Raw genomic sequence first — 15,093 nt, 5'->3', positions numbered from 1 at the left:
TGAAATAAGTCAGAAATAGAAGGATGAATATGGGACGATCTCACTGTCAGGCAGAAGTTGAAAAACAAGATCAGAAGAGAAAACACAAGTAGAACCTGAACTGGAGTTGGTGTATTGCACCAAAGTAAAAGACTTTGGGGGTGGCTTGGGGGGAGAGTACTGGTCCAAAAAGGATGACAGAGGACCTAGTGGGAGTTGTATTGTAAATGTGGAAAACTGAGAAAGGTTATGCATGTACAAACTGTTGTATTTACTGTTGAATGTAAAACATTGACCCCCCCCCCAATAAAGAAATTTAAAAAAAGGCCTCTGGAAACAGTGGAGCGAGCTTTAAGCCTCAGTGGTAACCCTGGTGACCAAAACTATGGATATCTTCTTCCTAAGCCCACCTTTTCAGCCTTTTCTTGATAAAATGTTGATGTTTACCTTTAATATGGTCCTTTCCTTGGAGAAGAACTGACAGAAAAGGTTATACCCTCTAAGATGCACAGTCTTTGTTAAAAAGGGAAGAATGCTACCTGACTTTTGAGTTTTTTTTCTTTTCATGTAATTGATAGGGAGTAAATGACATCATGTAAACCAAAGAGCTTTGAAAGTAGTTTTGTTTTGTACAACTGATTATAGTGAGTGCATAAGTTCATTTAAAAATGTGTGTGTGCATGTGCATTCCACTTTACTGGGGGCTTAATGATTTACAATACAATTGTGACACATAGGTTGAACCTCTCATCTCCCAATGATAGTGTGTCTGTACTTATGGAGTAAAGTTTCCTGTGAGTTTGGCAAGCAGGAAGCTGTGGACTGGAGGGATCATGGGTAGTGATTCAGATCCAGCCTGATTTCTCACTGAGAGGACACCTCTGAGAAACACCCATGCCATATTCAAAGCACTTTGTGAAGTCACTAAGATGACAAGTCATTGCTATCCTGACCACACACACACACACACACACACACACACACACACACACACACACACACACACACACACACACACATTGCATCAGCAGCACACCTGGAATCTGTATTTTCCTACCCCCAACCTTCCGTAACTTACACTTGCTTCCCTCTCCTATTAATAGCTGTCCCCAACTCCCTGTATTTTGGGGTTTCCTGCCAAGAACTGGGCATGGTTCCTCCAGGGAAATGGAGAAGTGTGAGGCTAGGTCTCAATAGTCATTGTCATTGGGTTTGGACATTTCTTTTTCCTTGGATCCCATCAAGCTCTCTCTTAGCAAAGGGTCAGTCGCTGAGTTCTCCACCCATATGTCACTCCCTAAACTCACATGAAAGCACCTCTCTCAGGCCTTTTATTTTAATTTTTTTGCAAAGGGATAGCCTGCATTCCTCAGAGACCTTTCCACCTCTCTTCTTATTTTAATTTATTTACTGCCGCCAAGGATATCACTGGAGTTGGTGCCTGCACAACAAACACTGCTCCTGGTGGCCATTATTTCTTTTCTTTTCTCTTTATTAGCTCCGACAGTGAGAAGTTGAGAAAAGGGGGTAAAATCGACAGGGAGAGAGTGAGAGAGAGACATTCAGACCTGATTCTTCAGACTTGATTCTTCAACCTGAAGCTTTTCCCTACAGGTGGGGAGCAAGAGCTCTAATCTGGTTTCTTGATGTGTGATCTCAGCTGAGTATACCGCTTCCTGGCCCTCTCCATCTCTTCTCTTCTCTTTCTTTCTTTCTTTCTTTCTTTCTTTCTTTCTTTCTTTCTTTCTTTCTTTCGTCCTTCCTTCCTTCCTTCCTTCCTTTCCTTTTTTCCTTTCTTCCTCTCTTTCTCTCCTCTTTCTTTCTCTCTCTCTTTTCTTCTTTTTATAACAACCCTTGATATTTACTGTCTCTTCTCTTGATGCTCATAGAAACAATTTCATGGATGGGGCCAGGGGTGGCATTTCCTTTCAGAACTCTAATTAAAAGACCAGGGTACCCACAAAAAAATTGAACTGCTTTCACAGAAACCATTCGTTTTTAGTGCTTTCATATTCATATACAACAATCAGTTATTTGTCAGAATTTTTCTTTTTTAAAGAATGTTTTTCCCCAATTCTAAAATCATTTTATTGCTTGAGGAAATGTTATTTTATAAGGTTGTTGTTTCATAGGGGTTAGTAGACATGTTCTTGAAATACACAGTTGCACACCTCATCTGCCACCCATGTCTTGTCTCTCTCTTTCACAGAGATTTTGGTCCCTTCCCACTAAGTAACCTCAGGTCCCCAGGCATAAACAAATGATTTACTTAGGGTTCACTCAGTCACTTCCTATGCTTTGTTTCTAAAATACCATTTGTGAGGGAGATCATCAGTATTTGTCTTTTTCCTTCTGACTTGTTTCACTTAGCACGATTCCCTCCAGTTGCATCCATGTTGTAGCCAGAGGCAAGATCTCATCTTTTCTTGTACTAGAGTTGTAATCCACTGTGCATGTAGACATATCTTCTTCATTTACTCAATTATTGCTGGGCACTTGGGTCATTTCCAAATCTTGACTATTATAAATAGTGTGGCAAGGAGCACAGCCATGAAGAAATCTTCTCAGGGGGTCATTTGGTGGCACTCTAGGTTGAGTGCACATATTACCATGTTCAAAGACCTGGGCTCAAAGTCCCTGGTCTCCATCTGTAGGGGGGAAGCTTCACAAGTGGTGGAGAAGAGCCTCAGGTGTCTCTGTATATGAAATAAATACATTAACAAGTATGTTTTCAGAAATATTTTCAGATGAGTATTTTTTAGCAAAAGTAATTTTCTTAAGCCCATGTACAAAAGGTGTCTAATAAAGATTATTGTATTGTACATTAAAATATATTTTAATAGATCTCATTTGAAGACCATATGACAAAGGCAGATCTAATTTTTTAATATTGGATTTTGAACATCCTGCTCACTTTGCGTTTTATGAGGAGAAATTACAGAGGAGGTTGACTCAGAATCCAATATTGTTCAACTCAGTGCACACAGTTAAGTTTTTTTTTCCAACTTTAAGGAATGAGTAATATTGACAGAGGCCCTGCTGTGGTTTATTAAGACTCTCTCCAGAGTCTCTGCTCCTAGCTAGTCTGAAAGCACCTCAAGTGTGGAAATAGCATTTGGCTTGGGTATGTACAGTACTTGATATTACTGGACCAGGGTTCTGGGTGCCCAGAACACAATAATCCTCTGGGATGGGAGTCTGGAGGAGAGAAATAGTGGTTTAACTATCAGAGACAGGACAGTTTTTTTTTTTTCCTCCAGGGTTATTGCTGGGGCTCAGTGCCTGCACCATGAATCCACTGCTTTCTGGAGGCCATTTTTTCCCCCTTTTGTTGACCTTGTTGTAGCCTTCTTGTGGTTATTATTGTTGTTGATGTCGTTCATTGTTGGATAGGACAGAGAGAAATGGAGAGAGGAGGGGAAGACAGAGAGAGGGGGAGAGAAAGATAGACACCTGCAGACTTGCTTCACTGCCTGTGAAGCGACTCCCCTGCAGGTGGGGAGCCGGGAGCTCTAACCGGGATCCTTCTGCCGGTCCTTACGCTTTGCGCCATGTTCACTTAACCCGCTGCACCACCACCTAACCCCCGACAGGATAGTTCTTCCTCAGATTGGCTTCCTTTTTTTTTTTTTTTTTGTCTTGGGGAGATTTTATTTGGAAAAAAGAATAGATTGAGGAAAGAATTTAGGAATAAGGAGATTTTAGCTTGGTGGTATTAGGTTTATTCACTCCATCTTGATCACAAGGACCTTGAAATCATCTTGCATAATGTTTGGATGGTGATAGTGAGATGAAGGCCTCTGTTGAAATAGGGTGAGGGTGTCCTTTACCATCTTCTGAGACAATCTTAGAAACAGTAGTGGTTTCAAGAATTTTGTGGTAGTCTGGGAGGTGGCCCAGTGGATAGAGCAAGTGTGAGGTCTCAAGTTTGATTCCCTACTAGAGTACTAGTGTGATGTCTGGTTGTCTTTCTGTCCCTCCTCTTCTACTTCAGTAATAAATAAACAAAAATTTAACAGAGAATTTCGAGAAATCCCCATTTACTAGGGGTTTCAGCTGAACATTTTTAAAAATATTAACACCATCCCTACCACCAAAGGTCTGTGTCCCTACCCGCAGCCCCCTATAATGAAGCTGAAAAATCTACCCTCCCTCTCCCCCCAGAGTTTTTTACTTTGGTGAAACAAACTCAGTCAAATTCTACTTTGCATTTTTCTTTCTGTCATTCTTTTTGCAACTTCTGTTTACGAGTGGGATCCTGCCATACTTGTCTTTCTCTTTCTGACTTATCTCACTTAACATAATTCCTGTTAGCTCCATCCAAGATGGAATTAAAAAATGTTGTAAGCCACTATTGTAATACTATATCTTTTGTGAGATATGTTTTGGGGGTGATTTTACTAGCACAGAGCCTAGAATGTTCTGGGTTCTCAGTTCTTGTATTCAATAGAGCCTGGCATGTTCCTGTGTCCCATGACATTCACTATCAGTTGTAGTCAGACAGATGCATAATATGACATGCAATTATAACATCACAGTTACAATCAGTACTCCAGGACATGATGCCACACAATGTAATACACTAAAGCAAAATGTGATAATTGTTTTGTGAGGGTCAAATGCTGACTGAGTGGGAAGTTGGAAGAGGGTGGGACAGGTGGGAAGAGGAGAAAGGGGCATGGTTATGGATGGCTTCTTGTAGGAAGAGACATTTGACCATGACCTAGAGATGTGCACATGATCAATGGTCACTGGGGTGTGTCAGCTGTCCCAGTAGCTCAGAGTGTGTGTGTGTGTGTGTGTGTGTTGCACTTTGTGACAGAGGATGTCCTGTCTGGGGTAGGGACCCCATTTATCCCCAAGAAGACCAGAGAAGCTCCAGCCACCTGAAGCCCTGAACTAGAATAAACGTATTAGTCAATGAGTGAATGAAGACAAATGGTTGTTTCATCTTAGAACTGTGTTGTCTATACCTAGAAGTCTGCTGATGGGCTTACACCCATAAATCTGCCATTGGAACATGACTTTGTTTCTACCAATTAGCTTCTGGTCACACTGACTTCCCTATGGACAGCTTTGCTTAAAGTTGTAGTTTCCAAGAACATATTAATGGTGTTAAGTGAAGAGTCACTGTGCTCAGCACAAATGTGTTTAGTAACTTTCACTCTGTTCCCTCTTTGTGAAATTGGGACCTATAACAATAAAACTCCAGTAGAAGACTGTACTTGTGATACATTGAGGTCTAAGTGATAAACCATCCAAAAGTAACATACTGGATTAGGAGCTAGCACATCAGTTACACAATAGACTTTCATACGTAAGATTCAAAAGTGCCAGGTTCAATCACAATACCACCATAATCCAGTGCTGAGTCCTCTGGTTAAAAAATATACCTTAAGTGTATGTAAAACGCTGTTACCTTGGAATATATTAGAATAAAATTCTTTTATTTGTGTAAGCTAAAAGATTCAGAGGAACACAGTGCACATTTCTATTAGATGAGCTGATCACTGTAATTACACTGGGTTCTGGGTGCATAAAGAATTTTAGTCCATATTCCTAGAGGCGGAGAAATGTTAGGGGAAGATGACCAGAGGCCTCTGAGCTCCAATTCCATTAGAAATATGGACCAAAATTCTTTATGGGGTGCAGAAGGTGGGAGTTCTGACTTCTATGATTGCTTTTCTAGACATGGATGTTGGCAGGTCAATCCATATACCCTGTCTGTTTCTATCATTCCCTGTGTAATGCTCTGGAGAGGTGAGGTGAGGCTCTGGAACGCATTGGTGAGGTCGTCTGCCCCAGGAAATCAGGATGGAATGATGGTAGTAGTGTCTACAACTTGGCAGCTGAAAGGTTGCAAGATATAAGACAGGACAAAATTATTAATGAACAGGAATCAAAAAGTGGACATAGAACAGGTGAGAATAGGGATCTTGGGGTGGAGCGAACCTATGAAGTTCATTTTAGATATACCCCTAGGGGCACATGACTTCCGTAGTTTTTGCTTGAGTTTGATAGTTAACGTGGAGGTGGACTAAAAATATTGTCTAGGAAGATGGTGTCAGAATCAACAACAAGGCTAGAAAGTTGAATTAGGGCAAAGAGTAGCTCCCAAATTTGAAGAATATTATGAATAAAATTAACTGTTTACTCCATCAACCTGTCCCAGGTTTCATATACATTCATATTTAGCACAGGAGCCTGTGTAACCTCTGAGTCCCTGTCAGTCCGAGCTCGCAGTCCATCTTAACCAAATCTTTATGTGCACTGATTAATAACTTCCATTGTCCTGTTTCCGCAATCTCTGGTGACCACCACAGCAAATGCTTGCCTTAGGAATTTGTTTGGGGCACCTTTATGTAAGTTGAATCATGCAGCACTTAGGTTTCTTTGGCTCATTTCTCTTAGTGTAATTTCTTCAAGGTTATCCATATTGAATATTGCCAAATATCATTTTTAAGACAGACTATTATTCCATACTTTCTTTTTATATTCATGTGTTGGTAGGCATACATGCTGGTTTTTTTTTTTTTTTTTAAACAACAAAACAGTTAGGAACAATGGTGCTAATATTAAACATGGACATGCTTGTCACTTGACGCAGCGGCGGCGGGATGCAGAAAAAGGAGGTTTGGAGCAGAAAGGGAACACAATCTTTTATTTGCGGGGACCTCAGGTTTGGGGTGGGAACGCAGCAGTTCGGGCCATGTGGAGGCAGCCAAGAATGATGGCTGTCCACCTCCTACTGCACCACCTAGTAAGAGAGCAAGTGAGAGGAGGGAGAGTAGGCGGGATTTTTAGGTCAACACCCTGGAGTGTATTGGGACAGGATTGGTTGGGGAAAGCCCTGAAAGTACCGTAAATCTCTGTGTAAAGTGGCAGAGGCTTGGGGAGACATCTGCACAGCACATGCTGCTATCTTTTCCAGTTCCTTACTTCTATTCTTTTAGATATAGGACTAGAGGCACGATTATTAGATCATCTGGTAGTTTCATTTTTTAACTATTTGATTACCTTCCATTAATGTTTCCATAATGGCTGTACCAGTTTACACTCTCACCACAGTAGTGTGAGAGTTCCATAAAACCATGTTCTTTGCAATGATTATTGTTTTTTTTACAATAGCTATGCTGGTGGTTGTGAGATAATATCTTATTGTGACTTTATATTTCCCTGATTATTACTGATGAGCATTTTTTTTGTAAATTTTAAAAAAATATTTATTTATTCCCTTTATTTCCCATTTTTCCCCTTGTTGTTTTATTGTTGTAGTTATTATTGTTGTTGGATTAGGACAGAGAGAAATGGAGAGAGGAGGGTAAGACAGAGAGGGGGAGAGAAAGATAGACACCTGCAGACCTGCTTCACCCCCTGTGAGCCGGGGTTCAAACCGGGATCCTTATGCCGTTTCTTGTGCTTTGCACAACCTGCGCTTAACCCGCTGTGCTACAGCCGAACTCCCACTGATGAGCATTTTTAATATACTTGTTCGTGATTTGTGTGTCTTTTATGGGTAAATGTCTACTTAAATTCCTAGTTCATTTTTAATTGAATACTTAGTTTTTATGTTAGAGTAAAATACAGTACATAGTCCCTTCTGTGTTTTGAAAATCGACACCTTGTCACAGATGTGATTTGCTAATATTTTCTCCCACTCTGAAGATAGTCTTTGAACTCTGTAACTTATTCCTTTAAAATTTTTTTTCTTTTTAAAAAATATTTATTTAATGGACAGAAACAGCCAGAAATCAAGAGGGAAGGAGGTGATAGAGGAGGAGAGAGAGAGACACCTGCAGCCATGCTTCCACCACTTGTAAAGCTTTCCCTCTGCAGGTGGGGTCTGGGGACTCAACCCTGGGTCCTTGAGCATTGTAATACATTCGCTCAACCAGGTGTGCCACCATCCAGCCCCCCTACTTACTCCTTTTAAAAATATTATATTGGGGGGATTTAGTGGTTAGCAATAAATACAGTTGTTGATACATGTATAACATTTCTCCATTTTCTGCAAAACATTCTCATCCCTAGCTTAGGTCTGCCTCCACACTGTGCACCAGGACCAGAATGGCTCCCTCTCCTCACCTTCTCCCCACCAGAGTCCTGTACTTTGGTGCAATACACCAGCTTCAGTCCAAGTTCTGCTTTGTGTTTTCCCTTCTGTTCTTCTTTTTCTTTCCAACTTCTGTCTATGAGTGAGATCATCCCATATTCATCCTTCTCTTTCTAGCTTATCTTATTTACCATGATTCCTTAAAGCTTCATTCAAGATGAGAGGAAGAAGTTGAACTCATCATTCTTAATAGCTGAGTAGTATTCCATTGTGTGTATAGACCACAACTTTCTCAGCCACTCATCTGTTGTTGGACACTTGTATTGCTTCCAAATTGTTGGCTATTACAAACTGTGTTGCTATGAACATAGGTATACACAGATTTTTTTGGATAAGTGTGTTTGATTCCTTAGGGTATATCTCCAGGAGAGGAATTGCAGGGCCATAGGATAGGTCCAATTCTAGGCTGTTGCTTACTTTTATGTCTTGTTTTTGATACTGTTCTTGGTATCATATATGCAAAGTTATTGCAAAACCAGCGTCATGAAACCTTTCTCTCATATTTTTTTTCCGAGGAAGATTTGAGATTCAGGTCTTATATATAAGTCTTTAATTCATTTTGAGGTGGTTTTTGGCATGTGGTGCATGATAGAACTCTATTTCATGTTTTTGACATGTGGATATTTTCCAGCATCATCTGTTGAAGAAACTACCCTTTCCATATTGTGTATTATTGGCACATTTGTAATAGACCAATCCACTGCACATATGTGGCTTTATTTCAGACTTTTAAAAAAAAAATAATTTGTTGGAGGCCAGGTGGTAGTGTGACAGGGTAAGTACCCATAATAAGAAGTGCAAGGACCTGCACAAGAATCCTGGTTCGAGCTCCCACCAGCAGGGGAATGATGCCATAAGCAATGAAGCAGGTATCTCCCTCTCTCTGTCTTCCCCTCCCCTCTCAATTTCTCTGTCCTATCAAATGGAAAGTAAAAAAAAAAAAAAAAAGACTTGTTTATTTTAGTTTCATGAGAAAGGGACAGAGACAGAGAAAGATCAGGGCAATTGCTCAACTCTGGCTAATGGTGGTACAGGAACTGAACCTGAGAACCTAAGACTTTGGTACCTCAGCCATGAAGGTCTTTTGCTTAATCAGTATGCTGTCTTTCTCCCAACCCATATTCTCCATTCTACTTTTTCTTTTAAGCTAATATCATTCTGTTTTGATTATTGTAGCATCACAGTATGTTCTGAAATCAGAAGGTGTGATTTTGTTTGAACAAATATGAATTTGGGGGCTCACTTCTCCTTACTAATTGGATCAGGGTACTGGACTAGGGCAACTCTTTGGTCCCTGTAGTCATACCATTTCACAAGTCTATAGTTCTTGTTTTCAGCAACTTATATGTAGAGCAGTGACTTGAGGTGCTGATGTCATAAATATGACAAGTATAGTCAAACCAACTCATAGATATCTGTGCTGAGAAGAAAAGAGAGGCGTGTCATCAATCTGTTGACTTAGGACTCTAGTTGGGAAAAAAAACCAGTATTTCTTCTAGCTGCTTCAGATGTTTTATGCTTCTTGGAACAGTGGTGCTGACTCTAGTAATTTGAGGAGTACTGGAGAGGGGGACACAACTTCTCTTTTCCTCTTTTGTACTTCTAAAGATAAATTAAAAGTAAGAATGGAGAGAGAGAGAGAGAGAGAGAGAGAGAGAGAGGGAACAGGACAAGAGTTTCTGGAGGTGAGGCTTTTAGGAAAGACCAAGTTTATCAAGTCATTTCAGTCCCAATACATCTCAAGTGATGATGCTACATTCCCCAGAAGTGTGTGTGTGTGTGTTTCCCATGGTTACCATTTTAAGCAAAGTACAAGGGGAGAGTGACACCATAATGTTCATGAACATCACTGGTCTGTTCCTACATCACTGGTCTATGCCTACAGATCTCTAGGTTTCACAACTCAAGCCAAGAGGTGCCTTGAGTCCAATTTGTCGAAGAAAAGTAGTCCAGGAACAAGTATCTTCTAGGAAAGGACAAAACAAAAAGCAAAGATATCCTGATCCTAGTGGCATTCATGAGGCATGTGCAAACGTTGATGTAATCAAGTATAAATCATTCAGAGATGTCCACAGATGATCCACATCTGGACAACACAAGGCCCTCACTTCTACTCCTTTTTATCATCTGGATTCTGTCCATTTTACTCCTCCCTCAGCACTTGAATTCCAAGAGGAAAGTAAATGCGTCTATTTTCTACTTGTCAGCAGCCCTGGTAATAGGTTCATTAAGGAAAGGGATTTATGTTGTGAAGTCGAAGAGGGCTCTGGAATTATTTGTGGCTGGAATCTGTTGATGAGGATTCCCAGACTCCACGACCACTGGACTTTGAGGTCTGAGTCCGCTGGATGTGTCTGTAGATTTCCAGAGATACAACTGCTGCAGGCTCCACTTGGCCTTCTCATCCCACTCCTTCATTCAGAATTTATTGTCAGATTTTGTTTATCAAACTTGACTCTCAGAGGAGGAGCGGTATTTGTTGTGGTCACAAGGAAACATCTGTGAGCTTAGACCTTAGCGGCAGATAGCCAGTTAGAACATTTGGCATGTGAGACCAAGCTTGCAGAAGAGAAAAGGTCTTCAAAACAACCCTTAAGCATATTGACAAGGGAGCAAAGAAAAATGCCTTCTCACTGACAAACTGAAGGCTTGAGTTAATGTCAATTAAGAAATTTTGGAATCCATAATGGATTAAGTAGGAGTGTCTGAATACATTCAGTTTGGAAGTTGGTGTCGATCTCTACGACCAGGATTTATGGTCCATTATATAATGGAATCTCAGACTTTATGAGATCAAAGGAAAATACTGGCTCTTTCTCCATCCATTCTCTTAGGCCAAGCCTGCCCAGCAAAAAAGCCAAGTAGAGAGTTTGAGCAATTATCTGAAGTGGGCAGCTGAGATGGCCAAAGCGAGATAACACATAAACAGAAAAGTCACCTTGGAAGGAGGGAAAATGTGGAGTGAAAATAGAAAGGATAGGGTGAGAAGGGCAATGTGGTTAGTGGCCACCACCTGAAAAGTAGCCAATTCCTCACTGCATATTGTTATTTGGACTCAATGTTGGAAGTTTAAAACAAAAAAACAAAAATCAATGAATTCATTACCAAGGTCGTTGTACCTTTCTGCACAATTCGCCTGTATCTGTGTTACTCTCTGTGACATGTTTAATTCTGAGTATTTCCAGGGAGTTGTGTTTCACTATTTTAGGTCAGTGGTGAAGGTGACTGGAGTTCCCTTGTATAATCTGTGGGTCTACACAGAGTCATTTTTTTCTTTGGTAAATTAATTGAATATTATATGTAATTAGCCCCCTACCCCCACAGCTTTTTTCACTAAAAACTGTGATCATTTTATTACTGTTTATGACTTCTTCATGTGGCATTTTCTGCATCCCTTTGGTTTTAGTAGAATAGATCAATGAAGTGCACAAAGCCACTAGAACATAATTTGAGTTACTTTTGGTTAAAACCAAAACAAGACTACTAAACTCTCAGATCATTGTGGTATTTTTTTTTCTTCTTCTTCTGTTTGATATGGAAACCATAAACTCCTTACTCTGAGCAGATGTTTCCTAGACTTAAAATACAGTTATCTCTTCATTGGCCTCATATAACTCTGTCGCTGTGTACCTGCTAATCCTTAAAGTGCCTTGACTCTATGTTCACTGCTATGTTTGTTATTATTTGTTTTACAGAGAAAAAACTCATAAATTAGGTTCATTGCTATTTAGAATTCAGGAAAAAGTTACGTTAATAATTTTGATGGGAAAACAAAGTTAAGAAGTTCAGTAATGTCCCCTCGCCATCCTGCCTTGTATATTTGGGACACTCATACACTATTTTACAAGCAAAAATATAACCCTGGTTTGGTTTTTCCCACCAGGAATCTATCACTGGGATCTGGAATCTACATGATTTGACCATTGCCAGGGGCCCTCCCTCCCTTCTATTTATTTATTTATTTATTTGTTTATTTATTTATTTTTGATAGAGGATGAGAGGAAGAGAGAGATGGGGATGGGGAGAGGGAAGGAGAAATGTTTGCAACACTGTCCCAGTGCTCATGAAGCTTTCTCCCTGCAGATGAGTATCCAGAACTTGAACTTGCGTCCTTCCACATAGTACTGAGTGTGCTCTACTGGTGATGAATACACCATCGCGTTCCCTCTGATCCTCCTTCCCTCCCCAATATCTGAGGATGCTTGAAGTCCACAGAAAAAAGAAAAATGGCTATGGAATAGTCTTAAAAATTCCATTTTGGGGGCCAGGTGGTGGCACACCTGGTTGAACGCACATGTTACAATGTTCAAGGACCTGGGCTCCAGCCCCCGGTCCCTTCCTGCAGGGGGAAAGCTTTGCAAGTAATAAACCAGGCCTGCAGGTGTCTCTCTGTCTGTCTCTTCTGTCTCCCCCTTCCCTCTTGATTTCTGGCTGTCTCTATCCAATAAATAAATAAAGATAATAATTTTTTTGTCTCTATCCAATAAATAAAGATACTTTAAAAATTTTTTTTTATTTAAGAAAGGATTAATGAATAAAAACATAAGGTAGGAGGGGTACAACTCCACACAATTCCCACCACCCAATCCCCATAACCCACCCCCTCCCATGATAGCTTTCCCATTCTCTAGCCCTCTGGGAGCATGGACCCAGGGTCGTTGAGGGTTGCAGAAGGTAGAAGGTCTGGCTTCTGTAATTGCTTCCCCGCTGAACATGGGCGTTGACTGGTCGGTCCATACTCCCAGTCTACTTCTCTCTTTCCCTAGTAAGGTGTGTCTCTGGGGAAGCTGAGCTCCAGGACATATTGGTGGGGTCTTCAATCCAGGGAAGCCTAGCCAGCATCCTGGTGGCATCTGGAACCTGGTGATTGAAAAGAGAGTTAACATATGAAGCCAAACAATTTGTTGAGCAATCATGGATCCCAAGCTTGGAATAGTGGAGAGGAAGTGTTAGGGAGGTATTCACTGCAAACTCTAGTGTACTTCTGCTTTCAGGTATATATTTTTCAGTAGTTTATGGATACGTGTGCACATAAGCTCTCTCTCACAGAAACTGGTGTATATCTAGGTTATGGGACTTTGTTAGAAAGTGAACTACCTGAGATGAAATTAGAGTGTACTATAAAAGGAAAGGTCTCACCCGAGTAATGAAGCTGAAGGGTTGTCATTCCACACGTGAAGTCTCTGGATACAGCCTGAGGTGAAGCATGTTGAGGTGGCAATCGTTGCTTTGGTTAGGTTGTGATCAGCGGATGCAATATTATTTGGTTTGGATTGGGAGATGCATACAGGAAAGTGGGCCCTATCCAAGGGTTCCAGGACTGGGGGAAGTAGGGCTCTATAGTGAAGATGTGAGGTTCCTACTGTCTTAGGGTTCAAAAAGACAATCGATAGTTAATATTATCATCACATTATTTGTTAATTGGGTTAACTTTGAAAAGTCCCTTTGTTATGGTTTGCTGTACAGTATCCAGTATCTTGTATATAGCTGTGCTATTGGATGCTTCTAATCTACTTGGTCTAGGCTTTTGAGAGAGTCCGCATATCAAATACACAGCCTATATATTAAAAAGATTCAGTTTGTCTTTTGAGAAACTTTGAGACATACAATTGATTTCCCCCTCTCATATTAATTAACTACTGATTTATATGTCTACATTTTGCTAGAAGTGTACATAAACACCATTCCCACCACCAAAGGACTGTGACCCATCCCTCCCGCCCACTCCCACCCCCCACTGGCCCAGGAAGCTACATGTCTACCCCTCACCACTGGGTTTTTACTTTGGTGCCCTACTTACAATTTGATCAGGTCCTGCTTTTAGTTTCCCTTTCAGATCTTCTTAGTCAGCTTCTGTTGATGAGTGGGATCATCCCATACTCATCTTTATCTTTCTGACTTAGTTCACTTAACATAATTCCTTCTAGCTCTGACCAAAATGGGTCAGAGAAGGTGGGTTCATTGTTCTTGATAGCTGCATAGTATTCCATTGTGTATATATACCACAGCTTTCTCAGCCACTCATCTGTTGTTGGGCACCTGGGTTGCTTCCAGGTTTTAGCTATTATGAATTGTGCTGCTATGAACATAGGAGTACACACCTCTTTTTGGTTGGGTGTTATGGAGTCCTTGGGGTATAACCCCAGGAGAGGAATTAGTGGGTCATATGAAAGGTCCATGTCTAGCCTTCTGAGAGTTTTCCAGACTGCTCTCCACAGAGGCTGTACCAATTTACATTCCCACCAGCAATGTAAAAGGGTTCCTCTGTCCCCACATCCTCTCCAGCATTTGTTGCTGCTGTCCTTTTTGATGTATGCCATTCTTACAGGAGTGAGGTGGTATCTTAGTGTTGTCTTAATTTGCATTTCTCTGACAATCAGTGACCTAGAGCAGTTTTTCATATGTTTGTTAGCCTTTCGGATCTCCTCTGAGGTGAATGTTTTGTTCATATCCTCTGCCCATTTTTGGATGGGGTCATTTGTTTTTTTGCGGCTAAGTTTGCTGAGCTCTTTATATATTTTGGTGATTAGTTTCTTGTCTGATGTCTGGCATGTGAAGATCTTCTCCCATTCTGTGAGGGGTCTCTCTGTTTGTTTAATAGTTTCTTTGGATGTGCAGAAGCTTTTCAATTTGATGTAGTCCCATTGGTTTGTTTCTGCTTTAGTCTTCCTTGCAATTGGGTTTGATTCATCAAAGATGTCCTTGAGGTGTATGTGGGAAAGTGTTTTACCAATGTTTTCCTCTAAGTATTTGATTGTTTCTGGTCTGACATCTAGGTCTTTGATCCATTTGGAGTTGATTTTTGTTTCTGGTGAGATAAAGTGGTTCAATTTCATTCTTCTGCATGTTTCAACCCAGTTTTCCCAGCACCATTTATTGAAGAGAGCCTCCTTTTTCCATTTAATCCTTTGGGCCCCCTTATCAAAGATTAGATGCCCATAGGTGTTGGGATTTACTTCTGGGCTTTCAATTCTGTTCCACTGGTCTGTGTGCCTATTTTT

General features: G+C 40.7%; 2 protein-coding genes across 2 annotated transcripts in view; one reads left to right on the top strand and one right to left on the bottom strand.

Annotated features, from left to right (window-relative positions):
- The window catches only part of ESR1 (estrogen receptor 1), a 488,249-nt gene that overhangs the window by 7,233 nt on the left and 465,923 nt on the right, over positions 1-15,093 (top strand). The window lies entirely within an intron of this gene.
- RMND1 (required for meiotic nuclear division 1 homolog) overlaps positions 1-15,093 on the bottom strand; it is a 630,052-nt gene that overhangs the window by 247,885 nt on the left and 367,074 nt on the right. The window lies entirely within an intron of this gene.

The sequence above is a fragment of the Erinaceus europaeus genome, chromosome 13, assembly GCF_950295315.1.
Source record: "Erinaceus europaeus chromosome 13, mEriEur2.1, whole genome shotgun sequence".
Lineage (NCBI taxonomy): Eukaryota > Metazoa > Chordata > Mammalia > Eulipotyphla > Erinaceidae > Erinaceus > Erinaceus europaeus.
Note: the sequence above shows the minus strand (reverse complement) of the source record. Positions and strands in the feature narration are given on the sequence as shown.